The 20,152-nt window shown below is 34.4% G+C and overlaps 1 protein-coding gene and 1 long non-coding RNA gene across 2 annotated transcripts in view; both read right to left on the bottom strand.

The window, feature by feature from the left end:
- Nucleotides 1-20,152, bottom strand: part of LOC127729082 (uncharacterized) — a 131,858-nt gene that overhangs the window by 86,436 nt on the left and 25,270 nt on the right. The window lies entirely within an intron of this gene.
- The window catches only part of LOC127729080 (kielin/chordin-like protein), a 93,692-nt gene that overhangs the window by 62,609 nt on the left and 10,931 nt on the right, over nucleotides 1-20,152 (bottom strand). The gene's annotated exons all lie outside the window — the stretch shown is intronic.

Raw genomic sequence — 20,152 nt, 5'->3', positions numbered from 1 at the left:
ACTATTATAAAAAACATTTAAATGAAGATGAAGTTTTTAAACTTTGTCGTGTTTCTTTTCAAAAACAAAAATACATCCTTATATGAGTAATAAACAAATTATTCACCTTAACAAAATAATAGCATTTGTTTTGTTTGCTACAAATTGTGTACAATTGGTAATGATTTAAACCTTGTGTGTGTGAATGGAAGGTGTAATTTTATTAACTCTCTTGTTATGTTTATAAAGTTACAATGTAAAGAAAAGGGCACAGTAACTGAAAATACCCTTAGATCGGTACTTGCGTCTTTTTGGTCGTTTTTTATTGTGTATTGTGTGGATCGTATAAGCCTTTTAAATAGATTTAATTCAAGTGTCTTCTTTTGTTGTGCTGTTACACCAGTCACGCATGCTACGGGGTGAGCTGAGAGCTCGCAAACATAATCCCGCCATATTTCTGCATATGCATGTTCCTTGTCGAGTTTCGGGTGGTTAGTTGTAACATTATCAATATCACCACTTCTTATTTGTATGTAAGTACAGATGGGTGCAGTCCTAACCTGTACAGCAAGTTAACTTTCTAAGCAGTCATTTTGACTGGTTAAAGTTAACCTGTGAAAGGATTAAGAACTGCTCTGACCAGTCCTAGAACCACAATCAAGTTAACTTGAAAAGCGGACTTGGTCTAAGGACTGTTTTTATGACTGCCTAAAAAGTTAACTTTGTTACAGGTCCGCTACTATTATAAGTTAACTTCGAAACCAGTCCTGTCATAAGTTAACTTTGATTTTTAAAACTCCGATCGAACCAGACCTGATTTCAAGTTAACTTTTGGCTGGTCTACTCAACACTAAGTTAACTTGTAACCAGGACCGCTCTACATCGATTTTTTTATAAAATATTTTTAAAATCAATGTCTTTGTTTCTTGATATAAACAATACAGATATTAAATACATTTGTAAATAAAGTACGAATAAAACTTACCTAGCTAGTTAAACAAATGTCTCCGTGATCTGCCTTTTTATAAATTGAAAACGATATCGGATATGTTCTTTATGTCGTAACTACAATACCCTTCCCTTTTAACGAATGTGACTTACCGAATTAGACTATTTCCCGGATTTGTAATAGCATAAACAACACGACGGGTGCCACATGTGGAGCAGGATCTGCTTACCCTTCCGGAGCACCTGAGATCACCCCCAGTTTTTGGTAGGGTTCGTGTTGCTTAGTCTTTAGTTTTCTATGTTGTGTCATCTGTACTATTATTTGTCTGTTTGTCTTTTTATTTTTGGCCATGGCGTTGTCAGTTTGTTTTCGATCTATGAGTTTGACTGTCCCACTGGTATCTTTCGTCCCTCTTTTACACTGCTAATGTGCATTAAATAATCATTTTAATAAATATCAAATTCTTTAAGTCGTATATACATGCATTTTATATAAAATGTTATAAGTTCTGATCTGTTTAAAAATTTGGCATTAATCTTATAAAATGGTTATATTATCAGATAAAATCGATGAACAATGGCAATAACGCGTAACACTTAGATTGTATAAAATTGTATAAAATAATCATATTAAATGAAAGCAATATTGGTGTAATTTTTCTAATGTTTATCTTGTTTATGGTCGGCTATAATTCAGAGTGCCCACATTACTAATGTTTCTTTTTGTATATTTATGTAGCCGCATAATTATTCAGTAATTTTTTTTTTATGTTAGAATGGATTGTATAATATAAGTGATAGCAATAATGCAACACAATGACTACAAAATTTTGTCCGCATCGATTTAGAGTGCCAGCATGTCCTCTTTTTATTCAAAATACTGACTGGTAACAAAAAAACTCAGTAGTTTTGATACCTCAGCATGGCTTGTAAAACAAAATTATTTGACCGCATCAACCAAAACTGACCATATTTGTACTTTATTATGTATAATTATATAGCCGCATAATAAATCAGTAATTTTTTTTACGTCAAGATGGATTGTATAATACAAGTGACAGCACATTTGGAACTACAAAATTTTGTCCTCATCAATTTAGAGTGCCAGCATGTCCTCTTTTTATTCAATATACTGACTGGTAACAAAAATTAAGTCGTTTTGATACCTCAGGCTGGCTCGTATAACATGTATAACAAAATTATTTGACCACATCAACCAAAACTATGAAAACTGACCATATTTGCACTTTATTATGTAAATTTATATGGCCGAATAATAAATCAGTATTTTTTTTTTATATCAGGATGGATTTTATAATACAAATGACAGCAATATTGCAACGCAATGACTACAAAATTTTGTCCGCATCAATTTAGGGTGCCAACATGTCCTCTTTTTATTCAACATGTTTAAAATATGACTCGCCACAAAACAATAGTAGATTTAGTATAATGGCTCGTATCACAAAATTATTTGACTGCATCAACCAGAACAGACTATACTGGCACATCATCTGGGAATCCTTTGCTGACTGACCATAATATTCATGATCATTTGCAATTTTATAGCCGCATCATAAATCATAAATTTGTTAACTCAGGATGGATTGTATAAAACAAAAGACAGCAACATTGGTACACAATGGCCATGATGACTACAAAATATTCTCCGCGTCAATTTAGAGTGCCAGCATTTCCTCTTCGTATTCATAATATTAAACGGTCACTAAAGTCAGTAGTTAAGGATGGTTTGTATAACAAAACTGAATGACCGCATCGTACAACACTGACATTACTGATTATATTTGTACTTCTTCTACTTCTACTTCTACCAATACGCGGCCACCGTCAATAAGTTGATTATTTTGCCACTTTTTGGATGCGCATTTAAAATTTAGACAAAAAATAAATATTGAATTGATTTGAATTGTGCTATACATCATATATACAGTGAATTTAAAAACATCCTGGCGATGATCTAGTTCATCTCATGTAGGTAAGTCTTGAAGCCTTCAAGACTACCTGTATTGGTGGCAGTATGTGGTAGGGCATTCCAGTCTCGTATCGTCCTTAGGTTAAAAGATTCCTTCCGAACTTCGGTCCTACAAGATGGTACTTGGTATCCATTTGTGTTGATGTTTCTGGTGGAATGAGAGTATTACTGGTGTCAACTTTCACCATCCCGTTGGCAAGTTTATACATCATTGTACATGTTGTAAGCCTTGATGTTCTCCTACGGTCTTCGAGGGTTTTCAATTCTAGTTTGTTAAGCATGTCACTAACAGATGATGTGTTATGATATCTGTTAGTGACATATCTGGCTGCTCTCCTCTGTACCATTTCCAGTCGGTTGTTGTTGTTTTGTTGATAAGGATCCCAGACTGTACATGCATATTCTAGAGTTGGTCTTACAAGTGACTTGTATGCAGTTTTATTTTATTGTGTTGTTATTGATGTTCAAGTTACGTTTGAGGAAGCCTATGGTCTTGTTTGCCTTGACACATATGTTTTTGATGTGTTCATTTCATTTTAAGTCGGAGCTGATGGTGCAGCCAAGGTACTTTGCAGAATTTAGAGATTCGAGGGTGTGGCCATGCAGTACATTTTATAATCTTTTATAATAGGCTTACGTTTTCTTGTTATGGTAAGAACATTACATTTATCTGGATGAAATCCCATTTTCCATTTGTTTTCCCAAATTGCAAATTTTTTCAGATCTTCCTGAAGGTGGTCGCTGTCTGTGTCCGATGATATTGTGAGATATATGATTGTATCATCAGCAAAGAGTCTTACCCTTGATCGGATTCCCTCTGGCATGTCGTTTATGTAGAAAAGGAACAAACTGGGTCCAAGAACTGATCCTTGTGGGACGCCCGAATCGACGTTGATTGTATCAGATTTTTCCCCTTCTACAACTACGACTTGTTTCCTGTCGGCGAGGAAGTTTTTGATCCACCTATTGGTTTTCCCTCTTATGCCATATTGACCCAGTTTGTGTGTAAGTAGGCTATGACTTACTTTATCAAAGGCCTTAGAAAAATCCATTATAAGGCAGTCGGTTTGTTTTCCTGTGTCCATGTTTATGGTGATATCATTAATAAACTCAATTAATTGTGTTTCGCAGGACAGGCCTCTCCTGAATCCGTGTTGTAGTGGATACAGTATGTTGTGTTTGTCAGCATGGGTCATTATGTGGCTTGTTACGATGTGCTCCATGATTTTGCAGCAAATGCAGGTAAGCGAGACTGGGCGGTAGTTTACTGCATCAAACCGTTTTCCCTTCTTGAATATTGGGCTTACGTTAGCCTTTTTCCATGTGTCCGGTAAATCACCTGTTTCATAGGATCGCCTGAAGATGGTTGTTAGGATTGGTGCGATGTCTATGCCTAATTCCTTCAGCACCCTTAATGTCATGGTGTCTGGACCGGCAGCTTTAAATGGGTTTAGGTTGGATAATAGTTTTGCTATTCCGTTTTCTGTTATGTTCAGGTCTTGAAGTGCAGGGTAGTTGTTGTTGGTCATGTCACAACGGTTTTTGAATTCTATTTCTGTGAAGTTGGTTTTTTTCAGAAAAAGCTGATTGGAACTGCTTATTTAGTATGTTAGCCTTTTCAACTGAGTCATGATGGAGTAGTCCATTGTTCCTTAATGGCGGTATTTGGTTTCCGTCTGATCTTTTGTGCTTGATGAATGTCCAGAAACGTTTCATGCAGTTTGGCTTGTCTTCTTTGGGATCAGGTGTTATTATGTCCTCTATATATTTCCAATATGCTCGTCTTACTTCTCTCTGTACCAGTCTTTTTAGTTCTTTATATTTGGTGTTATGCTTAGCATCAGCTGATTTTTTCTTTTTCTTGTAATGTTTGTCTCTTTTCCGTATTAGGCGTTTCATGTCTGCCGTAATCCAAGGGTTACCGTCTTTTGTTCTATTTTTTTTTTTTTTTTTTTGCGGAATGTTGGCATTTATAGTATTTTCAAGTTTGCCTTGAAAATAGTCCCAAATTTCTTGTGTACTACATTCATGATGGTTCATCTTAGAAATTTCAGTATTTATCAATTTGAGATCTTTTCTGATGTTTTCCCACTTTGCTTTTTATATAAGGATATTTTCCTTGGCTTTTGAGTTTGTTTAGATGGTATGGTATTCAACTCTGCAAAGACAATGTCGTGGTCTGATATGCCAGGTATTGTTTCGACTCTGTTGAAGCAGTTTTGGGTAGTTTGTAATTATGAGATCCAGTGTGTTTGATTCTCTTGTTGGTTCCTCTACCATTTGTTGTAAGCCATGATCGTCCAGGATGTCAGTGAACTTATGGTGTATGTTGGTATGTTGTGTATTGGGCTTCAGTGATTTGGTTTTCCAGTTCCAGCCTGGTAGGTTGAAATCACCAGCCATGATGATTAAAGCATTTTTTATGTTGTTCGCTCTGGTGAGGCTCTTCTCAAGTTCTAAGTACCCATTCTCGTTGGATGTTTTGGGGTTGAAGTATGAGCTCAAGTATATGGCTTTGTGTCCAATGAGTTCAAGTGTGCACCAAACAATTTCACAGTCAGTTTGTAGTTCAGGTACGGCTGTTGTTATATATGTATCTTTAATAGCTACTAATACGCCCCATCCACTACAGTTTCTGTCTTTCCGGAAGATGTTATATCCAGGATGGAATATTTGACTGTCAGTGATCTTATTGTCTACCCATGTTTCGGTTTCAAACTTATAATGAAAAGTATGAGAAGTTTTCATCTTGGAATAGTATACTGACTGACTGTTAGTATATTATGTCGTTTGGTTAATTTTGGTGGTAGCTGAACGTCCAGGGGCAAATCTTTCATTCATGTTCAGAACGAGTATTTTTTTTTCGGAACTCCCAGATATCATTATAATCGGTAAAGATGAATCTGCCGAAATTGACGAGATGGTTCATAACAAAACAACACCTTATATATCCGGACAATATACACTTTTCGTTTGAACATTTTGTGAAAAAACAGAATCGTAAATTCAAGGCAAACGAGGTGAATAACGATGAATAATCCATGTAATGCATAGGGTTATATTTAGGAAGAGACTGTAAAAAATGGGGAACGAGGCAACGTAAATAATGATGTTTATATCCCATCATATAAAAATATGTTTCCGATGCGTTGGATAACCTTTCCTTTCTTTATGATAGCTGCATTTATTTTTGTCGATCAACGAGTGTGAAATTGTATAGCCATTATGTAATGTGTATAAGTATATGAATGGAAAAAAGAAATTTTAATGTATATAATATGCATACATACAGAGTCACCAATAGTATAGTAATTTGCTATACTGGGAAAAAAGAACAATACGATTATTGTTCACATAATAAAAGCTTAGGTCTAAAATGAAAAGTCATAAACACGGTAATCTATCATAAGCAGACCAGTCCTTAAGTCTTGTCAGTAGCAGACCTGTCCAATGGCCTGGTCTGGAGTTGACCAGTCCACACGTCTGGTCTGGGGCAGACATGTCCTCAGGTCTGGTCTGGAGCCAACCTTGTCCTCAGGACTGATCCATATCAGACTTGTCCACAGGTCTTGTCTGGAGCAGACTTGTCAATAGGTCTGCAGCATTCCTAAAAAAGCAGACCTATGTCTGGTCTACCAACGAAGAAGTTAACTTGCTTGTCTGCTTAAAATTCTTTGTGATTTTCGGTGTCACCTATTCATCAACTCATCTGTGCAACTCCATCGTGTAACATTTAAATGCAGAGTATATATATATAATTGACAGGAAGCTTATGTTTAAACATCTTTTGCTTTAAAATATTCGGCATAGAGAGTTCCTAATGAAGGTAAACGCAGAAAAGCGCATCGGAAATTTATGTTGTTTATATATTTTTTTATGGCAAACTGAAATCATGAGAGATAATTCTGTTTTGTTGTTAGGGATGTGTAAATACCCTGCCATGCCTGGTCTGTGTTTTTGTTAGATGATTTTCTTTTTTGTCTCGATCTAATGAGTTAAGCCTTTTTCAAATGATTTTTATAGTTTGTTCTTATGTTGTGCTGTAACACTGTCCAATGTTATTGAAGGGTTAAGCGCTAACAAACATTTTCAACCCCGCTGTTTTAATATGTTTCATTTTTGCTTATGTCTTTGTTTTGTCTATATGACATTTTGTTTTTCCTTGTTGATATATTCATTTGATTGTTTTTATAGTGATTTAGAATATAACACAATGTTGATTGCAGTACCCCTATTTTTGACACTTTTTTCTATTATGTTTGTTTGTTTTGTTCACACATTGTTGTCAATATAATGGAATTATATGCGACTGTCTTACAAGTGAGAGGTTTAGCTAGCTATAAAACAAGGTACTTTCCGTTTTGAATTTTCCTTGGAGTTCGGTATTTTTGTTATTTTACTTTTTATCGGCGACGACGTAAATACAACTGATGGAAACTATTACTTATAAATTTAGTTATCATTTTAAGATGATTGTATAACTGCCCCCGATTCACAACTCGAAATACGAATATATAACTGTTTTTCTTAGAAGTTGTGTGTTTTGTCGTTATGTTTTTGTTAGACAAGAGATTGAGATGCAAAAATATATCTAAACAAAATAAAACAGCATGATCAGATCTTCTTGTATCTGTCCAAAATCAGGAACCAGTTAATGGTTGTATTTTATTGTACATAAATGTGCTATCTTCCTTGTCGAGTTTCGGGTGGTTAGTTGTAACATTATCAATATCACCACTTCTTATTTGTATGTAAGTACAGATGGGTGCAGTCCTAACCTGTTCAGCAAGTTAACTTGCTAAGCAGTCATTTTGACTGGTTAAAGTTAACCTGTGAAAGGATTAAGAACTGCTCTGACCAGTCCTAGAACCACAATCAAGTTAACTTGAAAAGCGGACTTGGTCTAAGGACTGTTTTTATGACTGCCTAAAAAGTTAACTTTGTTACAGGTCCGCTACTATTATAAGTTAACTTCGAAACCAGTCCTGTCATAAGTTAACTTTGATTTTTAAAACTCCGATCGAACCAGACCTGATTTCAAGTTAACTTTTGGCTGGTCTACTCAACACTAAGTTAACTTGTAACCAGGACCGGTCTACATCGATTTTTTTATAAAATATTTTTAAAATCAATGTCTTTGTTTCTTGATATAAACAATACAGATATTAAATACATTTGTAAATAAAGTACGAATAAAACTTACCTAGCTAGTTAAACAAATGTCTCCGTGATCTGCCTTTTTATAAATTGAAAACGATATCGGATATGTTCTTTATGTCGTAACTACAATACCCTTCCCTTTTCACGAATGTGACTTACCGAATTAGACTATTTCCCGGATTTGTAATAGCATAAACAACACGACGGGTGCCACATGTGGAGCAGGATCTGCTTACCCTTCCGGAGCACCTGAGATCACCCCCAGTTTTTGGTAGGGTTCGTGTTGCTTAGTCTTTAGTTTTCTATGTTGTGTCATCTGTACTATTATTTGTCTGTTTGTCTTTTTATTTTTGGCCATGGCGTTGTCAGTTTGTTTTCGATCTATGAGTTTGACTGTCCCACTGGTATCTTTCGTCCCTCTTTTACACTGCTAATGTGCATTAAATAATCATTTTAATAAATATCAAATTCTTTAAGTCGTATATACATGCATTTTATATAAAATGTTATAAGTTCTGATCTGTTTAAAAATTTGGCATTAATCTTATAAAATGGTTATATTATCAGATAAAATCGATGAACAATGGCAATAACGCATAACACTTAGATTGTATAAAATTGTATAAAATAATCATATTAAATGAAAGCAATATTGGTGTAATGTTTCTAATGTTTATCTTGTTTATGGTCGGCTATAATTCAGAGTGCCCACATTACTAATGTTTCTTTTTGTATATTTATGTAGCCGCATAATTATTCAGTAATTTTTTTTTTATGTTAGAATGGATTGTATAATATAAGTGATAGCAATAATGCAACACAATGACTACAAAATTTTGTCCGCATCGATTTAGAGTGCCAGCATGTCCTCTTTTTATTCAAAATACTGACTGGTAACAAAAAAATTCAGTAGTTTTGATACCTCAGCATGGCTTGTAAAACAAAATTATTTGACCGCATCAACCAAAACTGACCATATTTGTACTTTATTATGTATAATTATATAGCCGCATAATAAATCAGTAATTTTTTTTACGTCAAGATGGATTGTATAATACAAGTGACAGCACATTTGGAACTACAAAATTTTGTCCTCATCAATTTAGAGTGCCAGCATGTCCTCTTTTTATTCAATATACTGACTGGTAACAAAAATTAAGTCGTTTTGATACCTCAGGCTGGCTCGTATAACATGTATAACAAAATTATTTGACCACATCAACCAAAACTATGAAAACTGACCATATTTGCACTTTATTATGTTAATTTATATGGCCGAATAATAAATCAGTATTTTTTTTTTATATCAGGATGGATTTTATAATACAAATGACAGCAATATTGCAACGCAATGACTACAAAATTTTGTCCGCATCAATTTAGGGTGCCAACATGTCCTCTTTTTATTCAACATGTTTAAAATATGACTCGCCACAAAACAATAGTAGATTTAGTATAATGGCTCGTATCACAAAATTATTTGACTGCATCAACCAGAACAGACTATACTGGCACATCATCTGGGAATCCTTTGCTGACTGACCATAATATTCATGATCATTTGCAATTTTATAGCCGCATCATAAATCATAAATTTGTTAACTCAGGATGGATTGTATAAAACAAAAGACAGCAACATTGGTACACAATGGCCATGATGACTACAAAATATTGTCCGCATCAATTTAGAGTGCCAGCATTTCCTCTTCGTATTCATAATATTAAACGGTCACTAAAGTCAGTAGTTAAGGATGGTTTGTATAACAAAACTGAATGACCGCATCGTACAACACTGACATTACTGATTATATTTGTACTTCTTCTACTTCTACTTCTACCAATACGCGGCCACCGTCAATAAGTTGATTATTTTGCCACTTTTTGGATGCGCATTTAAAATTTAGACAAAAAATAAATATTGAATTGATTTGAATTGTGCTATACATCATATATACAGTGAATTTAAAAACATCCTGGCGATGATCTAGTTCATCTCATGTAGGTAAGTCTTGAAGCCTTCAAGACTACCTGTATTGGTGGCAGTATGTGGTAGGGCATTCCAGTCTCGTATCGTCCTTAGGTTAAAAGATTCCTTCCGAACTTCGGTCCTACAAGATGGTACTTGGTATCCATTTGTGTTGATGTTTCTGGTGGAATGAGAGTATTACTGGTGTCAACTTTCACCATCCCGTTGGCAAGTTTATACATCATTGTACATGTTGTAAGCCTTGATGTTCTCCTACGGTCTTCGAGGGTTTTCAATTCTAGTTTGTTAAGCATGTCACTAACAGATGATGTGTTATGATATCTGTTAGTGACATATCTGGCTGCTCTCCTCTGTACCATTTCCAGTCGGTTGTTGTTGTTTTGTTGATAAGGATCCCAGACTGTACATGCATATTCTAGAGTTGGTCTTACAAGTGACTTGTATGCAGTTTTATTTTATTGTGTTGTTATTGATGTTCAAGTTACGTTTGAGGAAGCCTATGGTCTTGTTTGCCTTGACACATATGTTTTTGATGTGTTCATTTCATTTTAAGTCGGAGCTGATGGTGCAGCCAAGGTACTTTGCAGAATTTAGAGATTCGAGGGTGTGGCCATGCAGTACATTTAATAATCTTTTATAATAGGCTTACGTTTTCTTGTTATGGTAAGAACATTACATTTATCTGGATGAAATCCCATTTTCCATTTGTTTTCCCAAATTGCAAATTTTTTCAGATCTTCCTGAAGGTGGTCGCTGTCTGTGTCCGATGATATTGTGAGATATATGATTGTATCATCAGCAAAGAGTCTTACCCTTGATCGGATTCCCTCTGGCATGTCGTTTATGTAGAAAAGGAACAAACTGGGTCCAAGAACTGATCCTTGTGGGACGCCCGAATCGACGTTGATTGTATCAGATTTTTCCCCTTCTACAACTACGACTTGTTTCCTGTCGGCGAGGAAGTTTTTGATCCACCTATTGGTTTTCCCTCTTATGCCATATTGACCCAGTTTGTGTGTAAGTAGGCTATGACTTACTTTATCAAAGGCCTTAGAAAAATCCATTATAAGGCAGTCGGTTTGTTTTCCTGTGTCCATGTTTATGGTGATATCATTAATAAACTCAATTAATTGTGTTTCGCAGGACAGGCCTCTCCTGAATCCGTGTTGTAGTGGATACAGTATGTTGTGTTTGTCAGCATGGGTCATTATGTGGCTTGTTACGATGTGCTCCATGATTTTGCAGCAAATGCAGGTAAGCGAGACTGGGCGGTAGTTTACTGCATCAAACCGTTTTCCCTTCTTGAATATTGGGCTTACGTTAGCCTTTTTCCATGTGTCCGGTAAATCACCTGTTTCATAGGATCGCCTGAAGATGGTTGTTAGGATTGGTGCGATGTCTATGCCTAATTCCTTCAGCACCCTTAATGTCATGGTGTCTGGACCGGCAGCTTTAAATGGGTTTAGGTTGGATAATAGTTTTGCTATTCCGTTTTCTGTTATGTTCAGGTCTTGAAGTGCAGGGTAGTTGTTGTTGGTCATGTCACAACGGTTTTTGAATTCTATTTCTGTGAAGTTGGTTTTTTTCAGAAAAAGCTGATTGGAACTGCTTATTTAGTATGTTAGCCTTTTCAACTGAGTCATGATGGAGTAGTCCATTGTTCCTTAATGGCGGTATTTGGTTTCCGTCTGATCTTTTGTGCTTGATGAATGTCCAGAAACGTTTCATGCAGTTTGGCTTGTCTTCTTTGGGATCAGGTGTTATTATGTCCTCTATATATTTCCAATATGCTCGTCTTACTTCTCTCTGTACCAGTCTTTTTAGTTCTTTATATTTGGTGTTATGCTTAGCATCAGCTGATTTTTTCTTTTTCTTGTAATGTTTGTCTCTTTTCCGTATTAGGCGTTTCATGTCTGCCGTAATCCAAGGGTTACCGTCTTTTGTTCTATTTTTTTTTTTTTTTTTTTTGCGGAATGTTGGCATTTATAGTATTTTCAAGTTTGCCTTGAAAATAGTCCCAAATTTCTTGTGTACTACATTCATGATGGTTCATCTTAGAAATTTCAGTATTTATCAATTTGAGATCTTTTCTGATGTTTTCCCACTTTGCTTTTTATATAAGGATATTTTCCTTGGCTTTTGAGTTTGTTTAGATGGTATGGTATTCAACTCTGCAAAGACAATGTCGTGGTCTGATATGCCAGGTATTGTTTCGACTCTGTTGAAGCAGTTTTGGGTAGTTTGTAATTATGAGATCTAGTGTGTTTGATTCTCTTGTTGGTTCCTCTACCATTTGTTGTAAGCCATGATCGTCCAGGATGTCAGTGAACTTATGGTGTATGTTGGTATGTTGTGTATTGGGCTTCAGTGATTTGGTTTTCCAGTTCCAGCCTGGTAGGTTGAAATCACCAGCCATGATGATTAAAGCATTTTTTATGTTGTTCGCTCTGGTGAGGCTCTTCTCAAGTTCTAAGTACCCATTCTCGTTGGATGTTTTGGGGTTGAAGTATGAGCTCAAGTATATGGCTTTGTGTCCAATGAGTTCAAGTGTGCACCAAACAATTTCACAGTCAGTTTGTAGTTCAGGTACGGCTGTTGTTATATATGTATCTTTAATAGCTACTAATACGCCCCATCCACTACAGTTTCTGTCTTTCCGGAAGATGTTATATCCAGGATGGAATATTTGACTGTCAGTGATCTTATTGTCTACCCATGTTTCGGTTTCAAACTTATAATGAAAAGTATGAGAAGTTTTCATCTTGGAATAGTATACTGACTGACTGTTAGTATATTATGTCGTTTGGTTAATTTTGGTGGTAGCTGAACGTCCAGGGGCAAATCTTTCATTCATGTTCAGAACGAGTATTTTTTTTTCGGAACTCCCATATATCATTATAATCGGTAAAGATGAATCTGCCGAAATTGACGAGATGGTTCATAACAAAACAACACCTTATATATCCGGACAATATACACTTTTCGTTTGAACATTTTGTGAAAAAACAGAATCGTAAATTCAAGGCAAACAAGGTGAATAACGATGAATAATCCATGTAATGCATAGGGTTATATTTAGGAAGAGACTGTAAAAAATGGGGAACGAGGCAACGTAAATAATGATGTTTATATCCCATCATATAAAAATATGTTTCCGATGCGTTGGATAACCTTTCCTTTCTTTATGATAGCTGCATTTATTTTTGTCGATCAACGAGTGTGAAATTGTATAGCCATTATGTAATGTGTATAAGTATATGAATGGAAAAAAGAAATTTTAATGTATATAATATGCATACATACAGAGTCACCAATAGTATAGTAATTTGCTATACTGGGAAAAAAGAACAATACGATTATTGTTCACATAATAAAAGCTTAGGTCTAAAATGAAAAGTCATAAACACGGTAATCTATCATAAGCAGACCAGTCCTTAAGTCTTGTCAGTAGCAGACCTGTCCAATGGCCTGGTCTGGAGTTGACCAGTCCACACGTCTGGTCTGGGGCAGACATGTCCTCAGGTCTGGTCTGGAGCCAACCTTGTCCTCAGGACTGATCCATATCAGACTTGTCCACAGGTCTTGTCTGGAGCAGACTTGTCAATAGGTCTGCAGCATTCCTAAAAAAGCAGACCTATGTCTGGTCTACCAACGAAGAAGTTAACTTGCTTGTCTGCTTAAAATTCTTTGTGATTTTCGGTGTCACCTATTCATCAACTCATCTGTGCAACTCCATCGTGTAACATTTAAATGCAGAGTATATATATATAATTGACAGGAAGCTTATGTTTAAACATCTTTTGCTTTAAAATATTCGGCATAGAGAGTTCCTAATGAAGGTAAACGCAGAAAAGCGCATCGGAAATTTATGTTGTTTATATATTTTTTTATGGCAAACTGAAATCATGAGAGATAATTCTGTTTTGTTGTTAGGGATGTGTAAATACCCTGCCATGCCTGGTCTGTGTTTTTGTTAGATGATTTTTTTTTTTGTCTCGATCTAATGAGTTAAGCCTTTTTCAAATGATTTTTATAGTTTGTTCTTATGTTGTGCTGTAACACTGTCCAATGTTATTGAAGGGTTGAGCGCTAACAAACATTTTCAACCCCGCTGTTTTAATATGTTTCATTTTTGCTTATGTCTTTGTTTTGTCTATATGACATTTTGTTTTTCCTTGTTGATATATTCATTTGATTGTTTTTATAGTGATTTAGAATATAACACAATGTTGATTGCAGTACCCCTATTTTTGACACTTTTTTCTATTATGTTTGTTTGTTTTGTTTTCACATTGTTGTCAATATAATGGAATTATATGCGACTGTCTTACAGGTGAGAGGTTTAGCTAGCTATAAAACAAGGTACTTTCCGTTTTGAATTTTCCTTGGAGTTCGGTATTTTTGTTATTTTACTTTTTATCGGCGACGACGTAAATACAACTGATGGAAACTATTACTTATAAATTTAGTTATCATTTTAAGATGATTGTATAACTGCCCCAGATTCACAATTCGAAATACAAATATATAACTGTTTTTCTTAGAAGTTGTGGGTTTTGTCGTTATGTTTTTGTTAGACAAGAGATTGAGATGCAAAAATATATCTAAACAAAATAAAACAGCATGATCAGATCTTCTTGTATCTGTCCAAAATCAGGAACCAGTTAATGGTTGTCTTTTATTGTACATAAATGTGCTATCTTCATTTTATGTTTATAACGTGTTGATGTGATACAAGAGCGTACACCTCATTGTAAGTTCATGCCATCCCTTGGACAAAAGTAAGATACGATGAGACAACTAAGAATACAACAAAAAAAACTGATAAACCTTGGAAATAGATTTGCAATATTCCTTTTATTAGTTTTGATACCTTGAATATAAGCATATTTGGCTTTTTTTCATTGAAATGTTCAACGACTAGTTACGTTTAGTGATACTTTTTTCTATTTCTTTTTTAATAAATCTCAGAAATGATTCTGAGTTTGATAGACCATCGATCTGTTTATCGCAATTTTGCCTATGACATCCTTGATGTTTACATTGACAGTGCACGTGCACCCTTAGTTCCTAGCAGTAATTGTCTATCTTAAGCGAGTAGCATGATATGAAAAAGTATTACATTGGTTGCAATGAATTACCATGATTTTTTAGTAAAATAAAAACCGTTATTTTCACATGTGAAATAAATCTGATAATTCACATGTGAAATAAATCTGCTATTTTCACTTTTCTTACGTCATATTCTTTTTTTAGTTTAATGTAGGTTTAAAATTTAATAGCCGTGTAGCAATAATATTTGGTTATATTTTAATTTATTGATAACAAAGTTAATGGTTGTGCCGATTCAAACAATATTTAGAGATTTTATTACGGTTTTAAATTTTTACTTTTAGAATAAGCTTATTTAAAGAATCCATACACGGATCTTAACTAAGTTTACGGGCTCTATAAATAACATCACCGTAAAAATTAGGATGTGATATCCTATTCGTAATAAGCTGTATACAGGTACAACCAAACTTCCAAACGAATCTGTGTATCAATGACAGAATTTACTAAAGGTTTAAGCAATTTATTGTATCGTAATCCCTTTCTTAAAGATGTATAAGTGATACAAAGATTACGGTTTTTGAAATCTAAAACGTCACTACAGACACGGGCATAACAAACAGGTTGGGATACATTGTTACGGCCAGAAATCACCTTTATATTTGAGCCAACAAAAGACAAAAATCAATAATAAATTTAACAAAATTTATTAGACAAATTTAAAAGAAATATTATATAAATTGAAATGTCAACTTAACTGTTTAGATATATGTCCGATCCTTTGTCTTTTCTTTATCCGTAAATCTTCTCTTAACTGTTCGGAATCCAATGTAATATATATGTCCAATAAGTTCACAATCAAGTATAATCTTGTTCGTAAATAAAGTGTCAATCCAACAACTCCAAAGAACTTCTGAGAATACAAGTATATTAATGTCTGATCTGTCGAATTTCGGTGTCTGTATATATAGTTGTCACGGAAACTTCTAGAATACTGAGGAAAGGAAACTCCTAGAATAATATGGAAGGGAAACTTCTAGAATATTGTAGAAATTCAAATTACGAATCGTTGATTATGATCATTCCGGAATTATTATGTAAGTCAAATAGAGAGTTCTTATCAATCCATCAGTATCTTTGATTCTTCCGTGGATTTCTAAACTGCACAATTATAACATCATTTTGTAAACAACTATAACCCGATTATATAAACATTATAAGGCCAAACACAAAACAAATTAGGCCAAGATAAATAAACATGATAATTAACAATATCATAACACCTCCCCCCTTAAAGAAAGCTTAATGAAACGATAACTTTTCATGAACAATATATACAAAAAATGCAGTATGTATACAGTGTTTTAATAAGATCTAGATAAAGCATCTGCTATTACATTATCTTTACCTTAAATATGTTTTATAATAACATCCTATTCCTGTAACAATAAACTCCACCTAGTCAACCTCTGGTTCTTGTTTCTCATTTTTTGTATGAAGGTGAGAGGATTGTGATCAGTATAAACAAGAATAGAATGCATAGTGGGATTTAAGTATACATCAAAATGTTGAAGTGCAGACAACAGTGCAAAACACTCTTTTTCAAAAGGTGAATAATTTTTGTGATGTTTATCTGATTTCTTAGAAAAATATGATATAGGTTTCTCAACATTATCATCTGTTTCTTGGTATAAACCGGCTCCAACTCCTACATCATTTGCGTCAACGACAAGTTTAAATTGATTTTTAAAGTCTGGAGTGATCAAAACTGGACTGTTAATTAAAAGTGATTTGCTTTTTTCAAAAGCTTTTTGACAATTATCACTCCAGATGAATTTAGAAACTTTCCATAAAAGATGAGTCAATAATTGAACAACAGTACCAAATTTGAACAAAATTTCCTGTAAAATCCAATCAGGCCTAAATATCTCATAAGTTGTTTTTTTATTTTTAGGAGGAGGGAATTTGATAATTTTATCCACTTTAGCCATAATAGGTTTCACTTAAAATTGGCCAACTGTATGCCCTAAATAATCAACAGAGGCCTTATAAAATTCACTTTTACCAAGATTAACAGTCAAATTTGATTGTGATAATCTATCAAAAGTATCATATATATGTTTTAAATGCTCTTCCCAGCTATCACTTCATACACTTAGATCATCAATATAAGCATAACAACAGTCTAAATCTTTTATAACATTATTGATCATTCTTTGAAATGTAGCTGGAGCACTTTTCATACCAAACGGCATGACAGTATACTGAAATAAACCGTCTGATGTGACATAGGCTGATATTTCACAAGCTCTCGGTGTCAAGGCACATGCCAGTAACCTGTCAATTTATAAAATTTGGCTTGCCCAATATTATCAATGCAATCGTCTATCCTTGGAATCGGATAGGAATCAGATTTTGAAAAAGAATTAACTTTTCTGAAATCAGTTGCGAAACGAAAGGTTTTATCTGGTTTGGTTACAAGGAGAAAAGGAGAGCTCCATTCACTGTTACTTGGCTCAATAATATCATTGTCAACCATATATCTAATTTTATTGTCTCATAAAATCAAGTTTAAGTGGATTGAGCCAGTAAGGATGTTGCTTAATTGGAGAAGCATCGCCTACATCAACATCATGACAAACAACAGTGGTTTTGTTTGGCACATCTAGAAAAAGATTTTCAAAAGAGAATACCAAAGTTTTCAATTTTTCTCTGCGATCGAAAGTCAGAAGTGTCTATATTTGACAAAATTTCTGCATTTTTCAATCTAACAGTTTGTTCCATAGTCTTAGAATCAAAGGGTGGTTCAATTATATCTGGTTTGTCATGATCGTTCTCCAATTTAACCATGTCTAAAGTGGCAACTGGTTTGTTCTCACCTTCATTAGAACGCTCAAAATATGGTTTTAACATATTAATATGACACACTATATTTTGTTTACGTCGACCTGGTGTTTTTACAATATAATTCAAATCCTTAATTTTACTCTCTATTGTATAAGGACCACAGTATTTATCCTGTAGAGGATGTCCAGGGACTGGCAAAAATACAAGTAGTTTATCACCAGGTTCAAAAACTCTGTCCCTGGCATCTTTACCATAACATATTTTCATCTTATTCTGAACAGTTTGTAAGTTTTTCTGAGCAATTTGACAATCAGTATACATTTTCTCTTTAAATCTAGATGCATAGTCTAGGAGATTCAAGTCAGTGTGTTCAGTAAGCCATATTTCCTTAACCAATTTCAAAGGTCCCTTTACAGTATGACCAAACACCAATTCAAAGGGGCTAAAAACAAGGGATTCTTGAACAGCCTCTCGGACCGCAAAAAGTAGAAAGTGAACACTATCATCCCAGTCCCTGTCAATTTGAAGACAAAAAAATAATCATGTTCTTCAATATTTGATGAAAACTTTCTAGGGCACCTTGAGATTCTGAATGATAAGCACTTGACCTATACTGAGCAATCACTAACTGGTAAACGACCTAATGAAACAAACCTGACATGAAATTTGAACCCTGGTCGGACTGTATAAACTTAGGGGGCGTCTTTGGGCGAGGCGTTCTTAACATGCGAACAATGTTTGTGACTAAATACTTTACCCTAACAAAACGAACAATTCCCGGGAACGTTGATCTCGGAACAAAATTTCACGCTATCTTTTTGCCAGGTGCGTTAAGAACAAAGATGGCGGGAGAGTGATGGAGGTAACGATTTGTTGATATTGTTCAGTATTGTTTTTGGTAAACGGACAACTCCAAACTTTAAAAAAAATCTATAAAGGGTCTCCTACGTCAACAACGAGTAATTCCGTAAAGTATAAATTTAGAAAAAACTTGGAATGTTATATATCAGGTTCGTACTCACGTTTTTCCAAAGGGGGTGCGAAAGATAGCAATACTAAAATATTTGGGCGACTTATCTTCTCAGTTGATACGATATTTCAATGAAAAACATACCTAAAAAATAGTTATTTTTTTATCCAAAAGAGAAGTGCAAACGCACCTCTTTCGCCGCCTTTAAAAAATTATATTACTATTTTAAATTTATAGGTAGATTTGGAAAGAAATAAATGGACATGCTATATATGTGACGAAACTATTTCTGAGGGTTCAGCCACAAGTCTTACCAATCAAGAAAAATCAGGACAGACGCTAGTGTTTATTGATTGGAAATACAGGTACACAGATTGTATAACATATAGCGATATCAGGAGGGATAATGAAAAAGTTTAGGAATATGCCCAAAGCGCTACAACTCTGGTAAATTCTGCCAAAATTAAAATTTTCTGTCCGAAATTGCATTATCGAAAATGCGTCTGTTTCGTACGGTTAAGTCAAAATTCGTGAAACTATAATGAAAACTTCCAACGTTCTTACTGTTTTAGTTTTTCGCAATGAGAGCAAATGCGAAGCATATTAGAGGGGTCATAATAATCGATTTAGTGACAAAATGACACCCCCATACAGGAAAAGTTGTATATAAAACGAAAAATGTAATATATACCGTAAAAAAAGAAATTACAATATAAATGCAATATATCAAAGTGTTCAAAAATTATATTTCATGAAAAAAAATTCTCTAATGTAAAACACGAACTAACTTTAAAGTTTACAACACAACTTTTGAGTCGGAGAGTTATCGGACATGGTTGTCTACTGATATGCCTATAACATATCTTGTATTTGCCAATCACGTCACCCCTAGGGACTGAACAATCAAGCATAAATCACAGAAAAATAATAAAGTATACAACCCATACATGTTTGCTTGCCCCTTTCTTGTTATTGTTAAAATTTATGAATACAGTTTAAATGAGTTTTGTGGTAAAATGTCATGAATGTTTCTTAAACAAAAATAGACATGGATTTTGGAAAAAAAGTTGTGTACTAACAGGTGAAGAAATCCCGGCTTTATTAATGGATTGTTGTGGAAAAATTATAATCTACATGACTTCTTTGACACTATAAAAAACATTGGTTTCTCTTCAGTTTATAGATAATTTAAGCTATGACCACATTAGTACATGGT

The sequence above is a fragment of the Mytilus californianus genome, unplaced genomic scaffold (genome assembly GCF_021869535.1).
Source record: "Mytilus californianus isolate M0D057914Y unplaced genomic scaffold, xbMytCali1.0.p SCAF_2, whole genome shotgun sequence".
NCBI lineage: Eukaryota > Metazoa > Mollusca > Bivalvia > Mytilida > Mytilidae > Mytilus > Mytilus californianus.
This window is presented reverse-complemented; position numbering and strand designations above follow the sequence as displayed.